Below are 23,850 nucleotides of genomic sequence, written 5' to 3'. Positions count from 1 at the left end.
AACAACAACAACAACAATAATGATATATAAGCTTGCTCCATTACATGGTTTTAAAAATCTGGGTGGTTCTCATGATTTTTGAGTCTCCTCCAGTCATGCATCTGTATCCTCAATCTTCTTGGGCCCATGCTTCTTGCTTCTTTATCTTTCATCATAACATAGTTTTCTAAATACCTGGGCTTATCATCCTTTGTAAACTACAGAACAACAGACATTATCCTTATATCCCCTGTGGTTGTAGATAAGACAGCTTATCTTAGAGAATGTTTCATCCAAATCAAATCACAATAGTGTCTGCTATAAAGTTTTTACGAAAGCTATTGTCAAGGAAATGCTTATGGAGCAGTTTTAAGGGTGTTGTATAAGTCTACTCTATTATCACTTATTCAGCTTGCTACGCTCTAAGAAGAGAGATTCTTCATCTAAGAAACTGCAGGGCTAGGGAAGCCATTCCTGGCATCTTTCAGAATTGAGAATAGTTTTGTGTGATATCAGCAGTATCTTTAAAGATCTAAATGTATAGCTGGTTATAATCAGAGTGTCTGTCATAAATACTTGTTTGTTCTGTGAGTACTGTAAAAGAGATATCTTTTTTTTTCTAAGAATTAATGAATTGAAAAAGATCAGTTTTTCTTTTTTTAATATGTGTGTTGGGCTTATAAAACTCAGTAGCTTCATATTAAATGCTGTGTGTGGCATTAAGGATCCTTTAGTGGATTGAGTTCAATCAGAAATCTTTAGAAAATGAGTGAAAAGCAGCCACATAGGATCAGATGTAGAGAAATGAACATACCAGCAGTCGCTGGCATGCATTTGCTTGGCCTGAGTCTTAACTGACTTTCAGATTTCAAAAGCCTTGTGAAGACTTGAGTTAGAATGTTCCATTCACAAACATTACAAACTACTTAAACTCGGTATTCAGATAACTTTGACCCAAACCAGCTTCTGTTCTTAAATATTGTGACCCGGAAGTTCTTCTGACACTATGCAGACAAGCCATAATCCCACCTCTTTCCCACCCTCTGCCTAAGGAGTCAAGCCCATTACCTCTTCCAGCCAATCAGTTGACCTTAGGTTCTTGAAGGGGAGGGACTAAGGGTATAAGCTGGGAAAACCCCGAGGCTTCTCCCTTGCCATTTTGTGTGGCTGTCAGGAAGCCACCGGACTTATGTCTGGGTGTGGACTTTGGAGCACAGATGTGAATAGGGGGTGTGCCCATTCTTCTGTAAGTAAACCAGCACCCCAAGCTCAGTTAGCAAGTCCAATAAACTCATTAAGATCCTCCAAATGGCAGTTTTGGAGAATTCTTGCTTCGGGTTGTCCTAAGGACAGTGGGAGTAGGGAATGGGACACCATGTGTACCTCCCAACAGTGAATTTAACTTTACAAATATCAACCTTAGTGATTTCTAATACTCATTTTCTCAAGTCAAAATTTGAAAGTCATCTTTGGTCCCTCTCCGCATGACAAAGGAAGTATCTCTTTCCCAGCCAACAACTGTCTTAAGTCTGGTCCTCGCTGCTTCTCTGTCTCAGGGCATCAGTTTCCCAGTTCTTCTGGTCTCTAAGACGCAGTCACCCTTTCCTTTCAATTCTACTCCAAAAATTGCTGCCGAGGTATTTGCTCCTCATCTGATATGACCTTTTCTTTTTTGATTCCTATTTCAAATCCTTCCAAATTTTGCTGACTGCTTACAAAAATGTTCATTACTGCTGTAGTTTAGGACAAAATGATTTGCAATGTGAAACTTTCCTTATCTTCCATCATGTCAACGGGGGTACCTTTATTCCAACCTGTTCACTCTTCTCTTACTATGTCATAACCTCTTTCCTTCAGGTGTGTTGAATCTTTTGCTTATAATACCCTCATCCTCTGTTTTCCTTGATACCTTTCATTTTCAAGAAAAAAATAGCTTGTGATCCTCATTCTTCACAGGAATCCTTGACTCTCCATTCCCAGCCACACAGATGTTATGGATGCCCTGTCTTTGTGCTCTCTCAGTATGTTCTAAAAAAATCCAGCAAAAAAAAAAAAAAAAAAAAAAAAAAAAAAAAAAACATGCCACACACATCACATAATTTACTCACATTCTTTTTTTAGAATGGGAGGATTTCTGCAAGAAATTTGACAAGAATTCTTCATTGTCTTCAATGGATAAAATTAAAAATTCTCAGCATGGCATATAAAGTCCTTTATAACAGTTCCCATGATTTTACAATATCATTCCCCTAGGAGCTTTACGGCCTTACATCCCACAGTCAAGTTCTAATTATTCATTTTCACTTTTCCTAGTTTTCTGTAACTGCACAGGTCACAGGTGGTCAAAGTCTGGGCCAGGTATGTACAAGTTCTTGCATCTTATTCAAGAGTGAAATAAAGGCACACCAAGATCACAAACAACAAGAATAGTTTTTTCAGGGGAAGCGGGTACACATCAGATAGACATATACTGTCACTCTTGACAAAAGGCCTTATGACTGAGAGTGCTCAGGGGTCCTGATTATTTCTTGAGATTTACTTTTATGGGGTTCAAATGGAGTTTGATTACTAGGAATGTAGTTTGAATTATTGTTTATTTTATGTATGTAAATGTATTGCCTGCATGTGTGTAAGTGCACCCATGTTGTGCAACACCCACAGAGGTCAGAAGAGAGCATTGGGCTCCCCTGGAACTGGAGTTACAGAGAGTTGTTAGCCAGCATGTGGGTGCTGGGAACCAAAAAAGTCCTCTGCAAGAGTAGCCAATGATCTTAACTGCTGAGCCATCTCTCTAGCCCTTGGTTCTTTCTTTTGATTGACAGCTTTGAATTATATAAGTCTTTGCTCATTGTGCATGTTCCTGCCCACAATATCTGATTTTAGCCATAGTCACACCAAATAATGCACAGACATAAGGTGGTTAATAGGAGAGTCTCCCTAAAAGTTCACTTTGAGGAAACAGCTTGCTTTGTGTACTATTCACCCCGAACCAGTTTAAGACAGACTGTACCTCAACCCTCATATCCAGACATAACTAAAATATGACTGAATAGAATCTGGTTTTGAGGGTTATTGAGAAATATATGTACTCTAATGTGGTAATGACTTTTACAATATGGGCACACTCTGGAAAAATTACTTTTGCTTAACCTTGCAACCAAAAAGTTAATCTGATCTTAACTTGTTTATAATGTAGACAAGCTCACCAATCCACGTGCTCTTCCTGTGACCTGGGCACATGAATTTAATTCCTTATGATTCTTCTTGCCCTTGATCCAGAAAAATATATGGATATATGTGTGTTTGTCTACACATTAAGCTCTCAAAACAGAGTTTATCTCATTGATATGGTTATGTGTTTGTGTTGTTCTAAATTAACAGGGGACAGAAAAAAGAACAATACTCCAGTAAGGTTCATTTTGACTTCCCCATTTCATACTGGAGATACTGTTTCAACTAGAGAAAGAGCGAGTCCTGTTCAAGAGCACCATTCTGAGTGAATTCTGTAGGGACAGATTTGCAGCAGTTTGGGTATGCTCTGGGCTTCAAATAGATGCTACAATCAAGCTGTAGAATAATGTGGTATAACGTAGTAAATTCCACATTCTGCTATACATGGGAGTCCCAAGTTGCAGATTGCTAGGTGCAATGTTAGGAAGGGGGCGTGTATGTAGCTCAAGCCAAGTAGAAGTCATGTCCCAAGTTGCTAAAATATTCCCTGCATTTGCCCACCTCCAACATACTCTCCTAAGTCTGCTAGGAGCATCGTTTTTTGATATTTTTCACCCAGCTTTTAAGATTATGTTCAAAAGCCTGCCAAGATCCTTTATCTCCCTTATACTCCAAGCCAAACTTCTGCCCAATCAAAACTTTATCCACTCCTTAAGAATCTCCAGCTTTACTGTCTGGCTCACAGAGCTTGAAGACACCCTAGGGAAAGTCAAGCTACTTTGAGGTCAAAATCTCCAACATCTCTTCTGGGTATGTGTGAGGGCTAGAGCCCAGAGATTACTATCATAGCTTCAGAGTTTGACAAGAGTGTTTTAGTTTTCTCTACCACGTTCCAATCATGTGCCCTGGAAATTTTTTATAATTCTCTAGACTTTAGTTCAATCATATTTATAACTTGGATAATGTATATATCCTATAGTTATATATTTAGAATAAACAAGATAGGATGTATTAAGCAGTAATCCTCACACCTACTTAGCATTCTAAGTCACACGAAAGGACACACAGTTACATTGCTGGAAACATGAAAGATTTTGTGAGCTGCAGGTTAGTGGACAGAGCGCTGCATGCCAAAGGCCAGGGAAGTGGAAAGACCTCACATGTGAGAGCAAAATTCCCCAAATGGTCTGAATGTGTGTTATACAGACAGGCAGATATGTCAAGAGTACAGCAGGGAGTCAATGTGGAAAAATGGGGGTGCTGTGTTTACTTCTGTAGAAAGAATCACATTCATTCTGCCTTTAAGTGATGGTAAGAGGGAGGCCACACTAGGACCCTGGAGTGAACCTTCAAATTGTTGACATGGATATTCCAAATGCTCTTTCACATTTCTGCATCAGATTATTTTTTTCCTGATAGCTCAAACATCAGCTCTTTCTCAGTCTTTCTTCTTCTTTCACTTGTCACTTCAGATAATTTAACAGATCTGCTGCGTTCACACTGTTATGACGACTTCTTTCCCACTCCTTCTACAGCCGTGAGCTTTCCCTCATTCCCCGTGGGATGAGTGGACACAAAGGTAGTTAAGTGGAAATATGTTGTTTTGCTGAATTGTGTCTCAGGACAAGGTGATCTTGCCCAGAAATATCTATTATTTTATTTTCAGTTGTATATATCTAAGGTTTTAATGACAAAAATAAAATTAGCAAGACCTGAAGACTCTTAGTCCTAGACAGCTCCAGAGGCAGCCATTGGGACATTATGATTCCCTTTCTCCTATCTTTTCGTTCCTCATCCACTTTTAGTTTTGTGGTTTATAAATTAATAGGACTTGGTTTCTTATTGATCACTTGCCGTTTCAGAGTGCTTTAGACTGTCGTGTGTGTGTGTGTGTGTGTGTGTGTGTGTGTGTTATTGTTATGTCAGCAATAAGGATGTTCAAAAGGGGAAAAATATCACAACCACAGATACACACACACACACACACACACACACACACACACACACTCAAACCTGTGTACTCATCCAGTATCTCTTGTTACTTTGAAATATTGATCTTATACAATAACTGGAAATGGCCTGAAATAAAGCATTAGAGAACTCAGCCCACACAAAGTTCATGAGGAAATATGAAAAATGAATTGTGCTTTTTCCATCCCTGATGCACCAGGTTGTATGGAAGATGACAAAGAATTTTTGCTATAATTTCACTTCCTCTATTTCTTGTGAAATGCTGAGCAGAGTTCTTCCTTAGTTGGATTCAAAAGCTACTTTCCTGAGGATAAAGAATTAAATTTTCACACCTTTGAAGGAACATACTTGGTATAAAACTTGGTATTCCAGAGTCCAACCTACATGACTGTTTAAATCAAATGTTTCTATATTACCTGTAATGTCCCACTTCTATATCATTCATCCTATAAAAAGAATACTTTAGAGAATAAAATTATGCATTTTAATGTATCAGACAGCTGAACTGTACTGAATGTTCTATGACCCTGGCACTGTACTGAGTGCTCTTCAAATATCACAACTTTCATTTCTCTTTCTACCTCTTTGTTATACTATCCTTGTTACTCAGAATAGCAGCCTGAGATTCAAAGGGATTAAGCAATTTGCCCAGGATCATGAGCTAATAAATAGAGTAGAAGGATGTAAATTAACTACAGACTCCAGGGCCTCTGTTTTAAAGAACTCTGCTCATAATCAGGTACTCTCTAAAGTTAACACAATATCTAGCCTGTCATTAGGCTTCAATAAGTACACAGGAATAAAGAATTTTGTCCTGAATTTTTCTGGCATAAATGTATTTATATTTTTAATTGTTTACATCACTAATCTATGAGCTTTCAGAGGACAAGAGTCCCCTCTTTTTGTAATTGTCCAATTAAAAATATTTATTGAGCTTTTTACATTTCATACAACAGTTTGTAATCAAATACAGGCCCCATCCCCCACCCATGCCCCTCCAACCCCTCTCCAGACTTCGTGCATTCTGCCATACATGTCAAGTCCTATCCAGCCAAGCATTTGTGCCCAGATGTCCCTCAGTGTAAAGTCACCTACTGGGGTCTAGTCAGCCTAGCTACAGATAATTTGTAAGGCACATGCTCCCTCACCCAGTAGTAATCAGTCTCCAGTAGTTCCCATTCTAGGGCTGGCCTGCTACCCATTTCTCCCATTCCACTCTAGGCCCTTGTCTTATTGAGTTGGCATGGGTCCTGTGTTCAATACCACTATTGCCACAAGTTCACATGTGCAAACTTTCAGTGACCTGAAAGTCTCTGCTTCCCTGTGTTCATGAACCAGCCCTGGCTCTTACAATCTTTCCACCTCCTCCTCTGCAATGGTCCCTGAGCCCCGGGTGGAGCCCTATCCAGGGACACACACTGTTCAGTCTCCTATTCTTTTAAACTTGGCCAGTTGTGGCCTTCTGTGTACATCACGCTCTGTTATATAAGGAAGCTTCGCTGGCGAGAGTGGAAGGATGTAATAGTTTTCTGTCTACCCATCATTTTACTATGTTCCAAGAGTCTTACGTGTAGAGGTTCAACTGTAGATGTGTCACCTATGACTGGCCATCTCTCAGACACATTTTCTATGACTGGTTAGTTGTGAGATTCTCTATCTGTTGCAAAAACGAGCTTCTTTGATGAGTTGTATATGGTATGCTTGTCTGCAAATATGAGGATCCATATCTAGCATATGGTAAGAAATCTCATTTGTCTAGAGATGACAGAGACCCTCTTACAGCTGTATTCACAGCTTCTGAAATTATGCCTGAAAAAGTATTCAGTGAGTACGAGTTCGAAGAGGAGTAAATGAGTGTGTGATCTTCGCATAAAAGCAAACTTTATCAAGGGTAGTTATCAGGCTTTTGTATTTATTTGCTGTTGCTGTTGTAGCAAATTGCTAAAACCTTAATGCTTAATAAAAGACAAACATCATCTACACTAGCATGTCAACTAATGTCATTATGCAGACTTGTTTAGGCATACATATTTCTGAGATTTTGTTTGTGCACTATCCCCTCCTGTGTCTAGAAAACACTATCTACAAGCAAGTGTCCTGTCCTCTTGCCTCTTACAACTCTCCTTCACAATATTCTCTGAGTCTTAGGTTAGGAGTTTCAATGTATATGTGTGAATTGGACTGGAAGTGGATGGAGGAAATTTCACAAGGTCTCTCATCTAGATAAAGAGCTACAGATAATCAAGGGCTGCTCAGATAAGGAGAATTAATTTTCTCTAGGGACAAGATCCCTGATAGGTTATCTAATCCCAAGTAACAAGCCCCAAACACATGCTCATAAGAGTACCACAACATGGTACTGTGTGTGTGTGTCTTTGTGTGTGTGTACAAAACAATAATAATTAAAGAAGAGTTCACAAACTTGAGAGGGAGTTGGGAGGGGGACATGGGAAGAGGTGGAGTAGAAATGATGCAAATACTGTGCTCATGTATGGAATTCTCCAAAAAAATATAATTATAGAAAAGAAACATTTTAACTGTTAACAGTTATGCTAGAAGCCCAGTCTCAATTTCATGTGGCTAAAGTGAAGAGTTTGGCAGGACTATGGACGCTCTTTGAATACTTTTCCTACTTCTAACACTGCATCCATCTTTTTGTACCTTTCTCCCACAGTCACGTTCCTTCTGATTCTTTTTCGTCTCTTCCTCTCTCTTCCCCATCTGTGGTGGTTTGAATGAAAATGCCCCCATAGGCTCCAAGTGTTTGAACATTTTATTCCCAGATGATGGAGCTGTTTTGAGAGGTTTTAGAAGCATGTCACTGGGGGTGGGCTTAGAGATTTCTTAAGCCTTGCCAGATCTGCAGTTGCACTCTTGCTTCCTGTGTCTGTGTGATGATGTGAGAGCTTAGTTTCTGCTGCTCCTGCTCCAGCCACCATGCCTCCCTGCCCCAATGGACTATAATTCCCCTGGAACCGTAAGTTCAAATAAACACTTCCTTCTATAAATTGCTTGGGTCAGTGTTTCTATCACAGCAACAGAAAAGTAACTAACACAGTAATTGGTACCAGAGAGTGGGCTGTTGGTGGTGAAAAACCTGACCATGTGGGGTTTTGGAAAAATGTGGAATATTTTGGAAGTTTGGGCTAGAAAAGTAGTTGATTGCTGTAAAAGGAGCTTAACAGGCTGTTCTAGTAAACACTTGGAAGAAAGTAGTGCTGAGAACAATGTAGTTCCAGAGGGAAATAAGGACTTAAGCAGCACTTGGGATATTTTGGCAAAGAGTCTGGCTGGAGTCTGCCCTCAACCTAAAAGCTTGCCTGAGGCTAAGTTGAAAAGCAATGGACTAATTTCTCTGACAGAAGAAATTTCAAGACAGCCTAATGTAGAAATGGTGGCGTGGATATTAATGGTGACTATTATGCAGATGCAGTAAAAAAGAGCAAATGGGACAGAAAGAAATACAATTTGGATTGAAAAAGGGCATTAGGAAGATAAATGTTGGAGCCTTGGCATGTGCTGGAGAAGATACCTTTGATAAGGAGATTAAAGTGATTAAGGAGGGGCCTAGGGATTAGGACTTAAACAGCGGAGAGAGTGCCTCCAGGGCAAGACCACACCCAATTAAGCCTCCATCTCATAAAAGAAAATGCTGCAGAGGCCACTGAAGAGAAAAGCTTCTAAAATGGATAAAGCAGGTTGGAGTCCACCCCAAACTTGCAGTCAAACATGGCAGTGTTGTTCATCCAGCTTTAGAGTCATGAAAGATGGAAGAGTGAAGGGGTCATCAATTCTTCCTCTGAGGTTTCAGAGAGCCTTGGAGGCCAGGAAGCGTGAAGCAGGGATTCTCCTGCCTAGAGAAGGCCCTGATAGGCCATTGGATAAAGCTGTGAAGGTGAAACCTGGTTGGCAATGGAGACCCCAAGAAGATGTTTGTGATGCCAGAGCTGTGAGGTATCTGCCAAGAAGATCTGCATACAGGGAGTGGTACCAGCACAAGAAAGAGGTGTGTGTTGCCCACAGCAAAGCTAGAGAGGCTAAGCCATCTAAGCCCTTTGGAAGTAAAGTCCCAGAAGTTGGAAGTGGAGCTACTGGATTTGGTGTTTGCCCTCTTCGTTTTTGGTCTTGTTTTGGTCCAGTATTTCCTTACTATGCCTCCATTCCTCACTTTTGGAATGGTAATGTGTATTCAGTTTCACTGTATGTTGGGAGTATATAATTTGTCTTTTGATTTTCTAGGTCCTTACAGTTAAGATATTTACCTGTGGACTGTGGACGTTTGAATAGTATTGAACATACACTTAATCTCCAGAACCTACACTGAGGTAAACCGATTTCACAAAGTTTTCCCCTGGTTTCCATAAGTATGTCATGGTATTTGCATTCCTACACACACCTAATGTATACACACAAAAAGACATTAACAATATTTTTTTAATAATTTGAAGACTTGATTACAGTATCTAAGTTAAGCTGCATTAAAAGATTGAGAGGCACATAAACTCAATAAATATATTAAAATTCTAGTGGTTTGAATTCAAGTGAAAGACTAAAAACATTTTGTGTAATATTTCATCCTGAAAAAATCCTGAATTTAATATCCGTTTTCTACAGAATTAATAAAGATTGATAGAAGCTAATAAATTTTTTCAACATACACCTATATCAAGTATGGTAGTCTGACTTAGAAGGAAAATTTTTCAGACTCAAAGTAATATTCAAACTCCTTCATAGTTTAAGAGATTGCTTGCAAAGACACTCTCCTTGACATGGAGATGTATAAAGAAAAGCTCTTCAATGACCACAGTTGGCTTATACATTAGGTATTTATGACAAAAATGAATGACAAAAGTTATGTCCTAATTTTGCTAGAAAAATCATACTTTATTTATTAATGAAGAAAATATAGGATCATATTATAAAATGTTATCAGTGTGTCAATAATACATTCTACCAATATATATGTGTATATACATATGTATATATTTTCTTTTTAAATATTTTATTTATTGTTTTCATTTTATGTGTATAAGTATATTGCCTACATGTGTGTAAGTATACCTGTGTCATGCAGTGCCCACAGAGGTCAGAAGAGGGCAGCAGATCCCCTGAAACTAGAGTTACTGTTGGTTGTTAGCCACCATGTGGGTGCTGGGAATCTAACCAGGGTCCTCTGCAAGAGCAGCCAGTGCTCTTAACCACTGAGCCATCTCTCTAACCAAATATATAGCTTCTTTAACATCACAAATTTAGCTGCAATTCACATATCATAAATTTATCCTTTGTAAATTGTATAATTCATTATTTTAAATAAATTCATAGAGCTCTACAATCATTAATTACTATTTAATTTTGAAATTTTGCTTTGAAAGCTCATGTCCACTAGCAATTGTTTCTCAATCCCTGCCTCAGACAAGCCTTAGTTAACAACTAACAGAAATTCTGTCTGGATATGCATAACCTCTTCTATATATTGCTAGTAAATGGAATCTCATAATATACGGTTATTTGAATTTTTTTCATTTAAAATACTTCTTTCTGGTTTAATTCATATTGTTGTATAAAACAGTATTTTATTCTTCTTGTGTCTAAGTATTTAATAAGTTGTATATGCCATTGAATGAAGAAGAAGAGTAAGGGTAAGAAAATAGAGAAATGGGAATCAAAGTAAGGGAAAGAAGTATAGAACTTATTTTTGTAAATGGACATAAACTGGATTAATGACCCCAGCAAAACCATGAGTTCTTGTTGTGTCTTATAACCTTGGCACATGATTTAATTTCTTTGACAAAAATTTGGTACTCCAACAAAATATATAATGAATGAATTAATGAATGTGGGTATGCTTGAAAATTAGCAAATCAAAATACTGAAAGGCCACTCTCCTTCTCCATTGCACATAGTGAGGGTTGGGAAGGATGATTGACGATTGACATTGAATGAATGAGATATTCTACAAGTAGGAATGAAAAGGCCAAATGGCCTGGTAACATTAGGGTGGAGTCAAGCTTGTACTTTTACAACTGAAAGTTGTGAAACAATTTTGAATAAAAGCATGGGTGTGAATAGACTCAATGACACAGCTCCAGGGACAGGTTTCCAACAAGACAATTCCATCAGCACAGTTCTAGGAGACAGAAGCCTCCAAATGGTATCTAAGGAAATGAAGGTCCTCCAAGTTCACTCCCACTCTTAAAATATAAAAATTTAAGATTTTGTTTGTTCTAGCAATTATAATGATTGCATATCAACTCCACAGAGAAGTAAGGAGACAAGAAGAACAATGTGGGAGTGACTTTTCTGGGAATGTCTTCTAGCAAAAATGGGAATATAACCAAAGATAATATTATGTTTGAGATCGTTTAACACTATCCCAGTTTACTTACAATATGAACAATCTTACTAGGTCTTGGAGTCCTCTTGTGAGTTAAAATATAGCCTTAATCCCTTACGATTCTTCTTTGCCCCTGACCCAAAATAATGTGTATGTGTGTGTGGGGGGGGGTCTGATGTGAAAATATCAGCACTGAAAGCAGAGAAATATCATTGAAAACAACAAATTATTGCCAGTTTATGTTGCACATTGAAATGGGATTAAACTGATAACATCTGTTTGTGGTTGTACATGCTGGTCTGTATCAGTAGGGGTTCGGAAGGAAATATTCATCTCTAATAAGACAAGGTTCCTCTTTTCCTATATCACGATGGATGTACTGTTTAAATAAATGCAGGACAAGCCTTTTTTTTTGAGGGAACAATTCTCAGAACTCAGAAGAAACAAGTTCTCAGAATACATTGGGCTCAGTCTTGGTTTGAACTGATGCTAAAGGTCAAGCTATCTTTGTTCAACCACGCCATGTTGTGACATCTCTCTGCCAAAGAATAGCAGTAAAAATAGGAAAGTAGGAGGAAACAATTAGAAATCAATAATGATTGAATCCCATTTACATGACTTACAAGTTGTATAACCATGGGGACTTTTCTGTGCATATTTTCTTACCTCTGGAGTGGAAACAGTAAGTACAATTAACAAGACAATGCTGTAAGGATAGTGTGAGCTAATAAATGTAAAGGGCTTAGAACAGCCTAGTATATACCACTAGAATGTACCATTTCAAAATATATCACTCTGGAGTGAAGACAATTAAGAAATAGCAGAAAATGAAAGTTATCTACTTCCCTCCTCTCTGTGAGAGAACTTAGACCAGAAACCCAGAAACCATAATAAGAAGAATATACATGGTAATACTTTAAATTTTTAATAATTTCACACATGAGCAATTTCTCATTATTGCTTTTACATAAACACACACATCACAATCATACTTATATATGATTCACCGAGTCTATTTAGTGGTAGTTATATGTACATGTACAGGAAACCAATGGATGCTAAGGGAGGGAGAATCATTTTCTCTGCAGAGGGGCTCCCTGACAGCTTATCTACATGATAACCCTTAATCAAACACACCTCTCATCCATTTATCCCTCCCAAACACATATATTCATCTTCCCAGCTTATTCATCACCCTTGGAAGCCTGACCCCATTTTCCTTTGCCTCAGTCACCTTTCTGCAAGTATACTGTTCTTTGAAGGTTCTGTGCAAAACCAGTTGCAATACTTTGAGCTAAATATTACCAGTTTCCCCCATGTGAATTTATTTTATGTTAATAAACTTTTTTAAGAAACATTTTTATTTAGTTTTTGTGCATTTCATACAATAGTTCTTAATTTAATTTATGATCCCCTCCCCATCCATGCCCCCCACATACCCCTCCAACAGAGCTAAACACTTGTACCCAGATGTCCGTAGATGCAAGTTTATCTATTGGAGTCTAGTCAGCCTATCTAGACAGCTTTAAAAAAAAAAAAAAAGACCAAAAATGATAACAATAAAATCCTTACATTTTTTTGAGACAGGGTCTCCCTGTAGCCCCAGTTGTCCTGGAACTCACTATGTAGACCAGGCTGGCCTGGAACAGAGATCCACCTGCCTCTGACTCCCAAGTAATGGGATTAAAGGCGTGCACCACCACTCCCGGCTTTAACTTATTGTTTGTAATTGCAAATTTTATAAATCCATTATGAAGGATATTTATATATGAAAATATTTCAAGCACAATTATTAGAATAAAATTGTCCCTAAAATATTTTAAATTATTTTTATTCTGGAAGTGCATTATAATTTAAAATAGGATTCATTTTCCTCTTTGTATCTATTTTTTCTATAAGATACTTTAAATTACATTCTATGTTATGAATGCATAAATTAATCCACTGAGAAAGCTTACCAAATTATTTGGTAAAGCTCTTCTCAGAGTTTTAAAGTGTACATTAGGAATGTTTTTAAAAACTGAAGGGGGTTGTATCATGTAATCCAGAACAGCTGCCTAGGAAACTTTTAATTGGGTCAAATTTGAGAGAATTTAGTTTAATCTGGTTGTAAAAAACAGAAAAAGAGGGTAGATTTGACATGAAGGATTCCCATGCCTCTCTTTCCCCCTCCAACTCATCTGTGTGTCTGTCATGTGTAAGCATCTAAGGAGGGATATACAGATTACATAAAGTTGGTGGGGGAGTATTGAGGGAGTGAGCAGATAGGAGAGGAGCAGCCTAGAAGAGGTTCAGACTAACTGAACTACCTGGAAAAGACGTTCTCCAATCTGTTGAGCTGCCTCACCTTGTGCAATGAGTTCTACCTTGGTTGCTTGCTTTCATGAGTCATCACCCATGCTGGGGTGAGCTTTTGATGACACAGCTTCACTTCAGCTCTATAACTCCTCATCCATAGCCTTGTAACCCCAATAAAACTCATTTACCAAGTTTTACTTTGATGATATCCTTACTCTGGGTCAGTTGTAAGCTCCTTCTCCTGGATGAACTGACAATTGTTCATGTCACTTTAGAAATAAACAGTCATCTATGATTTGTGACTGTTTTTCAATCCTTCTAGTTTCCACCTCACATATACATTAGATCAAAGAGACAGAAATTTAGGCAGTCTGTGCATATACATCACATTTTTTCCCTTCTAAATTTCTTTCATTCCCAGAAGGCTATGTTCTGTAGCCATGATCTCATTACTCACTACCTCAGTTTACTGAGCTACAGCATCCTACCACCTTCATCGGGAGATCAGCTAACACCTTCAGACAAAGGAGGGAAACAGTTGTATAATCATACCATTTATAGTTACTGCAGCTAATTTTTAAGAACAAGCTCTTCCAGGTTCCACCTGCTTATTTATGTTCCTATACACTTAATTACCTTGCACATTGCATACCATATGATGAAATTGAAATATAATTCACTCTGCTACCAGATTTCACTTTAAATTTTCATTTTAAAGATATTTAAGTGAGTTGTTGTTGCCAGACCACTTGTGAAGCAGTCTTTTATTTGTTTCTGGCCTGTTGATTAGATGTTAGTTGTTATTTTTGCATGAATCATTTCATAGTTAATGTCTAGCTTTTGTAACTTTGAAATAGAATGCCAATTTACAACATTTGTGAAGCTATTTGAATGCCAAATCTTAACTATTTATGATGTTTCTAATCATTTGCCATCACCTTACTCCCAGACAGTTGTATAATTTTCATGTCTGACCTTTATAGCCTCTTCAAAGCCCTCAAAACAATTTAAATGGTCATATTTTATCAACTCACTTAATGTCATTAAATCATATAATTAAAATATCATGTACTACCACATAAATAATAATTCTTTGAGGGGGAGGCCTTAGATTTGGCTAGCAAAAACATGTGTTGTGGAGAAAATGCTCTACAGGTGTCGAGAGTTCAGTGTTTGGCCATCAATCAGTATATTTTACCAAAGAGACATAGACAGATGTCAATTGAATGAGGCAATTACCTTGACATCCTTTAAGAACATCATTCTATTATTCTCACCATTTTATAGCTTGAAAATATGAGGTCCAGAAGGAAAGATCAGTTTCTCAAGGTCAAACAACTGATGGGTTTCAAACAAGCACTAGAATTTAGCTTCTTCCTGACTCCTGGTCTATCCTATATATTACATTTCAATAAAAACCTAGCTTGTATTCTGTATGTATTTAGGGAAACAAACATCTATTTTCAAGTCACCATTGGAAAAATGCCTGAGAAAAATTCCAAGATTTTTTTCATCCTAATCTATGCTGTTTGATTACTCGGCAAGTTTTTGACAATCTATTGTCGATTAGATAAAAAATGCACCAGGGACCCTTGCAATTCAACATGAAATTGCATCTACCTCCGTGAAATAATTGGCTGAATGACAAAGTTTTCAACATAATCTAGTTAAACCAAAATTAAATCCTACAGACATTGGTCTTGCTATTTCTTTTGCTATATGGAAAGCTAGCCAAGTCACTCAATGTTTTTTCCCTACTTCTTAAAACATGTTTCTAAATTGCTAAGCACACACTACATTAAGCTGAATAAGTCTCCCTATTTTACTTAGCAAAATGTAATGCAAGCAAAATTATTCTCCTGGGTTATGAAATTTTGCTTTACATTCATCTCTGATATGTGTGTGTGTGTGTGTGTGTATGTGTAAACTATTTAAATATCAGTCACCTACTTATATTTATTAAAGCCTCTATTTTCCTTTTGCATAATGGCTGTACACTGGACATGACATAAAGGCTTTTAGTTCTCTTCCACCAAAAATCTTGCATCTTATGAATTACCACTCAACATAAAGATAAAAGGACTCTTAAAATCCTAACATTAAAGACTGCTTTAGATACCATTATCCCAATGACTCTCAATATTATATTTTCACATCCAGTCAGCCTTTAGTTACTATCAGTATTCTGTAAATTTTTTAATTTTTGGAAAAAAAGTGAAAAAAATGCACTTTATCATAAATCCATAAGGTAGAATAATTATAAACAAAAATTTCAACATAAAGTGGTAAATCGTAAGTCATGATGATTTAAAAAACTTTAAAATTTTAATTATTTATTAATTAATAAATTCAACAAAATTGGAACATTTGCACAAAATATGATTTGAAAGAGTGGTGAAGATGTGACATTAGTAAACTGAAGGAATATGAGTTTCCAGTAATCTTCCATTCATAAAAACACGAATTTGGGCCAGTGAGAGTGCTAAGCCCAAAAAGTGTTTCTTGTGCAAGCTTAAGGACTTGAGTTTGGATCCCCAGGATGCATACAGAACTCCAGGTACAACAGTGTTCTCTTGTAACCCCAGTGATGAAGAAGCATTGACAGGATCATCTCTAAGGCTTGCCGGCGACCCAGTCTAACCTAATTATCAAGCTGCAGGTTCATTGAGTGGCTCTGTCCCAAAATCTAAGGTAGAACAATTGATGAATATACCCATAAAAAAAAAAAAAAAAAAAAAAAAAAAAAAAAAAAAAAAACACAAATTTCAACAACTAACCACATCAACAATCCATTCACAAGAGTTAAGGATTCTAGGCTGACATTGTTGGTTAGGCAGAAAACAAATAAGAAATGAAGCCCGGAAGAAAACAGGAAGGGCAGTTTCACATTCCATGCATCATCCATCTTCCAAACTTGTGGGACACAAAGAAAGGCTTTCTCCATGAGGGAAAATAGAAATAAACTAGTACTTGGTTTTGCCTCAGGCCCCAGCACTAGGTCTTCCTCAACGAACCCCAGCAGCAGGATAGTACCCATAGACCTAAGTTCCAAGCCAACTCTTGTGGCTCCCTCTCCACTGCTGCTCCAGGGCCTGACCAGAACCTGCTTTCTTATGCTGAAGGTTAAGTCCAACACAGCTTCCAAGCCAACATCCATGTATTCAGGTTCCAAGTCTTTCTTAGTTCTAGAGCACACTGGGCTGCTCAGGCTTTATCCCCTGCCCATAAGATTTCATGCTCATTAAGTGTGGAGCAAGTCCTCAAGCCTGTGTCCAGAAGACTGGCACTGGGATGCCCTAATAGATGCTGGCACAGGGATCCTTATCATATAATATATAAAAGTGACACAAAATGTATAAAAACCTAAATATAATTTCTAAAACTATAAAACTCCTAGAAGAAAACTTAGGTAAAAGTTTCATAACATTGGATTTGGCAGTGATTTCTTAGATACAACATAAGTCATAGGCAATAAAAGTCAAAAAAAGGCAGAAGGTACTATATAAAGCTTAACAATTTCCATGAAGAAACAATCTACAGAGGGTAAAGACTACCCAAGAAATGGGAGATATTTGCAAACCATACATATGATAAGAGTTTTAATGTAAAATATGCAGAGTTTGTACAATTCAACAACAAATACCAACCTGACTGAAAATGGGGCAAAACATTTTAATAGATATTTATCCAAAAGAAGATCTTCAAGTAGCCAACAAGCGTAAGAATAAATGCTCAGCACCATCCACAATCGGCAAAATGGAAATTAAAAATTACAATGTTTATTAGAATGGCCAAAAACCATAAATTAAGAAATATTAGTGAAGATGTGCAAAATTATAGCCCTTTCAGATAGGCAGCACCAGAGCTAGAGGTTTATAATACTGCATTTGTACACAGAACAGTCACTGATTAATGGAAGCACATGCATAACACTCAATATGAAGAGATGAATTATTAATTTTCTTGGCTGCAGTAATAAATTCAGTATGTATTTCAAAGTATGATGCTATTCATATTAAATATACAGAATTTTAATTTTAAATAATAGGAAGCATTGGCAAGAGGGGAAAGAAATATTGGAACTCTTGTGTTCCGTGGTTGAAATGTGAGGCAGTCATCAAGGAAAATAATAGAAAGATATATTTAAAAATAAAAATAGATATATGGTGCAATATCTCATTTCTGGATATATATTCACAATCACGGAAAACAGGATCCTGAGCAGGTATTTGTGTGTGTGTGTGTGTGTGTGTGTGTGCGTGCGTGTGTTGCGGCATTATTCACCATAATGCAGAGGTATCTCAAGTAAGCGCCCATTAATTGTTGAATAGATACAGACATCTGGTGACTGGACTTGGGGCACAAGCCTGTAATCCCAGTTTTGTAATCATAGAAACTAAAGCAGGAAAATGACAAGTGCAAAGTCTGCCTGCACATACCAGGGTGATCCAGGAGGCCAACCTGGGAAAGGAGGACCTAGGTGGTGCAGATGCTGTGGGAAGATAGAAAAGGAAGGATCGATGGATGAATGGATGGATTATGATACATTAACAAAGTGGTCAATATAATACATATCTTCAACAACAAAACAGGCTTCTCTTTTTAAAAATATTTTAATTATTATTTTTATTTTATGTGTATATTGCCTGCATATATGTAAGTGCACCCATAGAGGTCAGAAAAAGGAGTCAGGTTGTTTGGAGCTGGAGTTATGGATGGTTGTTAGACATTATGTGGGTACTGGGAGTTGAACCCAGGTCCTCAGCAAGAGTAGCCAGTGCTCTTAATCACTGAGCCATCTCTCTAGCCCCCAGACTTTTCTTAAAACTACCAATGCATTAGATGTGAATTGAGACAAATTCTTTTTTATTATTCATTTAGTTTTTTAAATTTCATACGTATGAGTGTATTGCCTGCATGTATGTGAGTGCATCCATGTTGTGCAATGCTGTGGAGGTCAGAAGAGGGTTTTGGATTCCCCTGGAACTGGAGTTAAGGATGGTTCGTAGCTGCCATGTGGGTGCTGGGAATTGAACCCAGGTCCTCTGCAAAAGCAATCAGTGCTCTTAACTGCTGAGCCATCTCTCCAGCCCAAGACAAATTCTTATATTAATTCTTTCTACAATGTCTTTGGATGAAGAAAATTTCTTCAAGTAAATTTTATGGTTTTTTTAACTCTACATTACATCCATCAAATACCACAAATAAAGTCATTAGAAAATTTATATTAGGGACTGGAGATATGGGTCAGTGATAAAAGCATGTACTACTTTTGCAAAGTTCAGTTTCCAGCACTCATGTGGGGTAGCTCACAACCACCTGTAAGTCCAGTTTTAGGGGATCATCTGATGCCTCTGGCTTCTGTGGGCACCTGCACTCTGCACATACCCACAGGCAGACACACTCATACGCATAATTAAAAATAATAAAAAAATTAAAAAGAAAATCATGTATAAAACTTAATTAAAATTTATATCTGAAAGTTATATTCATATATAAATACTTTCCAGAAATCTAGAGCAAGAAAATCAATAAAAAAATCTGGATTCATGAAGAGCTTATATAAAAATAAATGCAATGGCCATTAGATATGTGAACACATATTCAATTTACTCAAATATAAGACATGAAGTAGAGATGCTGTTTTTCTCCTCACTAATTAAAAAAATTCAACTCCTCCAAGACTTTTCTAATAATGTTATGAGACAAAGCAATCAAAGTCTTGATTGCTTTAGAAAATTTTAAAATGCAAAGATTCTGTGTGGGGTAAACTGAAAATAATTTTCCAAAATCACATGTGTCATGTGTCTTTACCTTTTGCCTGGCAGTTTCACTACTTGAAATTTATTCTAACAATAAAACTGCTACAAACAAATCAATATATTTTTGAGGCTAAATAGTGAAACATTGTTTATAATAGCAAAGACCACCCTCAAAAGTAACTCAGTGTCCAGCAAAAGACTGCCCATCTTTCCTCAGGCAGAGACACATACTTACCCCTACACAACTCTATTCTTTACCCTGAATTACAGGCTTTAACATTTTATATAGCATATGCTTATTGAGCCCTTGATTCTTGATGACATCTTTAATCCTTTACATGTCTATTTTCTTCACTTTGCATGTCTAATCTTCTTTGTTTAAAACCCTCTATAAAACTTCTGACTCTGATCAGATACCATCTCTTTGATATGCCTTTTATGACAACATAAACAAAAAAATCCTGTGCCTTTCCACCCAAAGGCTATTGATAAAATGAACATAACCTAAGATTTTTCTTAGCTTATGTGCAGCTGATGACTGACTTAAAGTGAATACAGAAACCAATAGCAGTATGAAAGCAATCCGTATATTTACTTTCACTGTTAGAAAGCACAAGAGGAAAGTCACATTCAACCAATTAATATTTCTTAAAAATTCTTAAGGCTATGCAAAAAAAGTCAATTAAGTTCAGAAGACAGAAATCAAAATAATAGGTTGTCAGTCCTCTTCAGGCAAAGTTTACCAATCAAGACATCCTTTGATAGTTCTCATGTTCCAATGTAAAACAAGCAGTTTTTTAAACACTTTTCCAAATTCTCCTTTTTAATTTTTTTAACCTTCTCAAATACCCTCTTATATATAAAAACCATCTTGATTTTCTTTTTGGTTGTTGATAAGGTACCACTGCAATATTTACTTCCACTTGTACTTAAGGAAGTTGACCTGGTGCAGTTAGATAAATTAGGCTGTGTGCTACCTGGCCATCATCTGACTCTTATGATGTAAAACATTTGGCAATCTCTCTGCTGTTTCTTCTCATGCAATGGTTTAGCTCATAATCTTTGCCCAGGAATCCATCTCCTAGCAATTCAGTTATCTGTTCTAGGTCAGCCACTGCCCAGTACAGATGTGTTCTTTGAATGGAGGCACTTAGCATATTTGTCTCTATCTTCTACTGTTGGTAGTGTCTTACATAAAGTAGGCACTTGAATGAATTCCAGTGAAGAACAAAATTACTGCAAGACAAAGAGCAGAGTTAATGCTTAACTCATACATGTGGTGCTTCCAATAGTTCTTCAGCAAGGTCGGAGCTTCTTACATCTTACTCAAACCATACAAAAACCCAGAATAGAACCTAAGGAAATTTGGGCAGCTGACGGCTGTTGAGAAGAGGAGAGATAGCCTCTTTCAAGGATGTGGCTCTTGGAAGGCTAACTAGGCTCCAGTGCATGGACCCCGGCGAAAGGACATTTGGAAACACTTAGACGCTATAGGCCTTATTACATACAGAGTACATTAAATTGGGCAGGGGCAGTAAAGGGGGTGTGGAATCAAAGAGGAATCTATTTAAATGCCATCAGATTATAATGCATGAAAATCACAAAATTCCAATTAAAAAAAATGAAAACAACCACCCTGCTTAATAATTTTAAAAGAATTAGGGAAAATGACAGAAATTGCTAGAGAAATTAGTCTTATTCAAATGTTTTCTTCTTAAAAATATTAAATTGCTTTGTTTTCATTTGCTAATGACTACTTTACTAAAAATATCATTTTGGTCCATTTTTGTAAACCTTTAAAACTTTTTCCACATAAATCACATCAAAAGAAAGAAGCATGACATTCGCTTAATAAGACATATATTAGCTTAGAATGCTCAGTATTCTGAGCGGAGAGATTGCCCAGTGGTTAAGAGCACTATCTGCTCTTACAGAGGACCCAGGTTCGGTTTCCAGCACCCACATGGCAGCTATCATCTGTCCTTAACTCCAGTTCCAGGGGAATCCAACACGCTCTCTGACTTCCATACATTTACATACACGCAGGCAACATACTCATACACATCAATAAAAATAATAAAATATTTTTTAAATGCTGAGTATTCTGTATATTCAGATGATTCAAGAATATATCAATTCCTACTAGTTATAGAACAGGTAAATAAAAGTAAGTAGTAGTAATCTGAAAAGAAAAGCATTAGAATAATGCAATCAAATGCAGTATTATCCCTGTTTTAACTAGATATGACAGTGCATGTGCCTTTCTTAACATAAATGTTTCGGGGTTAAATGTACTGTCATAATTATTCTGAGGAATACAGTCCTGATTCAGAAAAAGCAACAGAGGAAAAGAAAACAGGGTAATTTTCAGAATCAATTTCTTTTATTTGAATTTTAATATAACTTCATGCATTACATCTGAGATTACGCCAGCAATACTGGTAGTAGTTATTGTAATCATCTGTGATTTACATGGGTATCTCTGAGGCTTATAGAACCAAAAGGAACTATAAATTAATATATAAATGAATTCAGCCATTCCCGTTATGGGCCACTTCTGACAATAAAGCTTTTCCAGCATAGGCTAGTGCTATTTCTTTTTCTCTGCAGGAAATTAGCTTTGAGGCAAACACTTACCAGAAAACTCATTTTATACTATGGTCTTTTCACCCAATCATTCTTTCACATGATAATTCTTATTCAGAAAAATTCAAACTTGTTTAGATTTAGCTAGATCTTATTGCTAATATACTCTGCCTTTCAGAACACATAGCAGGCTGAATTGTAAGGCAGACCACTGTGCATTGTATTGGGTATTTATACTATCATGCACTGGTTAAAAATGTGGATACATTGTGAGAAATGCATCATTAGGCTACTTTATCTATGTACGAACATTATGGAGTATATTTGCACAAACTTAGATGGTAGAGCCTATTAGATACTTTGGCTGTTGTTCCTAGGCTGAAAGAGCATGTTATTGTACTAAACACCATAATTAATTGTAACACAATGGAAATTTTTGCATATCTAAAAACATCTAGAGAGGCTAAGATAAAATGATACCAAAGTAATGAAAACATCATAATGAAACTCAGTTTTGAATCCTAATTTAAAATTAGTAGAAAAAAAAGAAAAAAAATCATCTACACTGAAAACGCATAGCAACAATGATATAAAGATAAGAGATGGTTCACCTCTGTATGAATTTCCCATGAATGGACCTTGCAAGTTTGAGTATTGCTCTGGGTGGGTCAGTAAGTGGTCAGTGAGGGAATGTACAGGCCCAGGACCTTACCTTACAGTACCGCACACTTCACAAATGTGGCACACTTAAGCTGCAGTAAATTGATTTAAACGTGTTTTTTTCTTTGATAATAAATTAACCTTATGATAGTGGGGGTTTTTTCCACTTTATAAACTTTAATAATTTAACTTTTTAATTCTTGTAATAGCACTTAGCTTAAAACACAAACTATAAATGTGCACAAAATATTTTTAAATCTGTATTCTTTTTCTTTTATTTTTATTTATTTATTTATTGGTGTTTTTGAGATGGGATCCCCCTGTAGCATGAGCTCGCCTGGAACTCATTATGTAGACCAGGCTGGCCTCGAACTCAAATAGATCTGCCTGCCTCTGCCTCCCAAGTGATGGGACTACAGGCATGCGCCTAGGCCTATATAGAACCAAACTCATCAAAATCACAGCCCAGTACATCTACATTTTGTTTAGCTGAAAAATCTTCAGAGGAAACAACCAGTGGGGTTTCATCTTCTGTGAGGACAGAGCTTTCTCAGTAATCCCTCCTGAAGGAACTACCTATGGCTGTTTAGGTTATTTTTATATAGGTAGAAGGAACTTGCTGTAATTAATGGGAATAGTATACTGGAAACACAAGCCATTATCACAGTAATTATCAAGTATTTTGTAGTCTATATAATTAAATGTGCCATGCTTTAAATTTTATTAACTAATTATTTCATACCATGTATTTTGATCATATTTTAAAACCCTGCTTCACTTGGAGTTGACTTTTGTGCAAGGCAAAAGATAAGGAACTAGTTTCATTCTTCTACAGGTGGAGATCCAGTTTTGCCATCACCATTTGTGGAAGATGCTGTCATTCCACCATTGTGTGTTCTTGGCACATACATTTGTCAACTATCAGGTGGCTGAAATTGCAGCACCAATGTTCCATTGATCTATGTGTCTGTTTTTGCACCAGTACCATGTTGTTTTTATGACTATGGCTCTGTAGTATACTTTGAGACTGATATAATAATCCCCCCAACATTGCTCTTTGGGCTCAGCATTGCTTTGGCTATCTGAGGC

The sequence above is a fragment of the Nannospalax galili genome, unplaced genomic scaffold (assembly GCF_000622305.1).
Source record: "Nannospalax galili isolate Female #2095 unplaced genomic scaffold, S.galili_v1.0 scaffold278, whole genome shotgun sequence".
Taxonomy (NCBI): Eukaryota; Metazoa; Chordata; class Mammalia; order Rodentia; family Spalacidae; genus Nannospalax; species Nannospalax galili.
Note: the sequence above shows the minus strand (reverse complement) of the source record.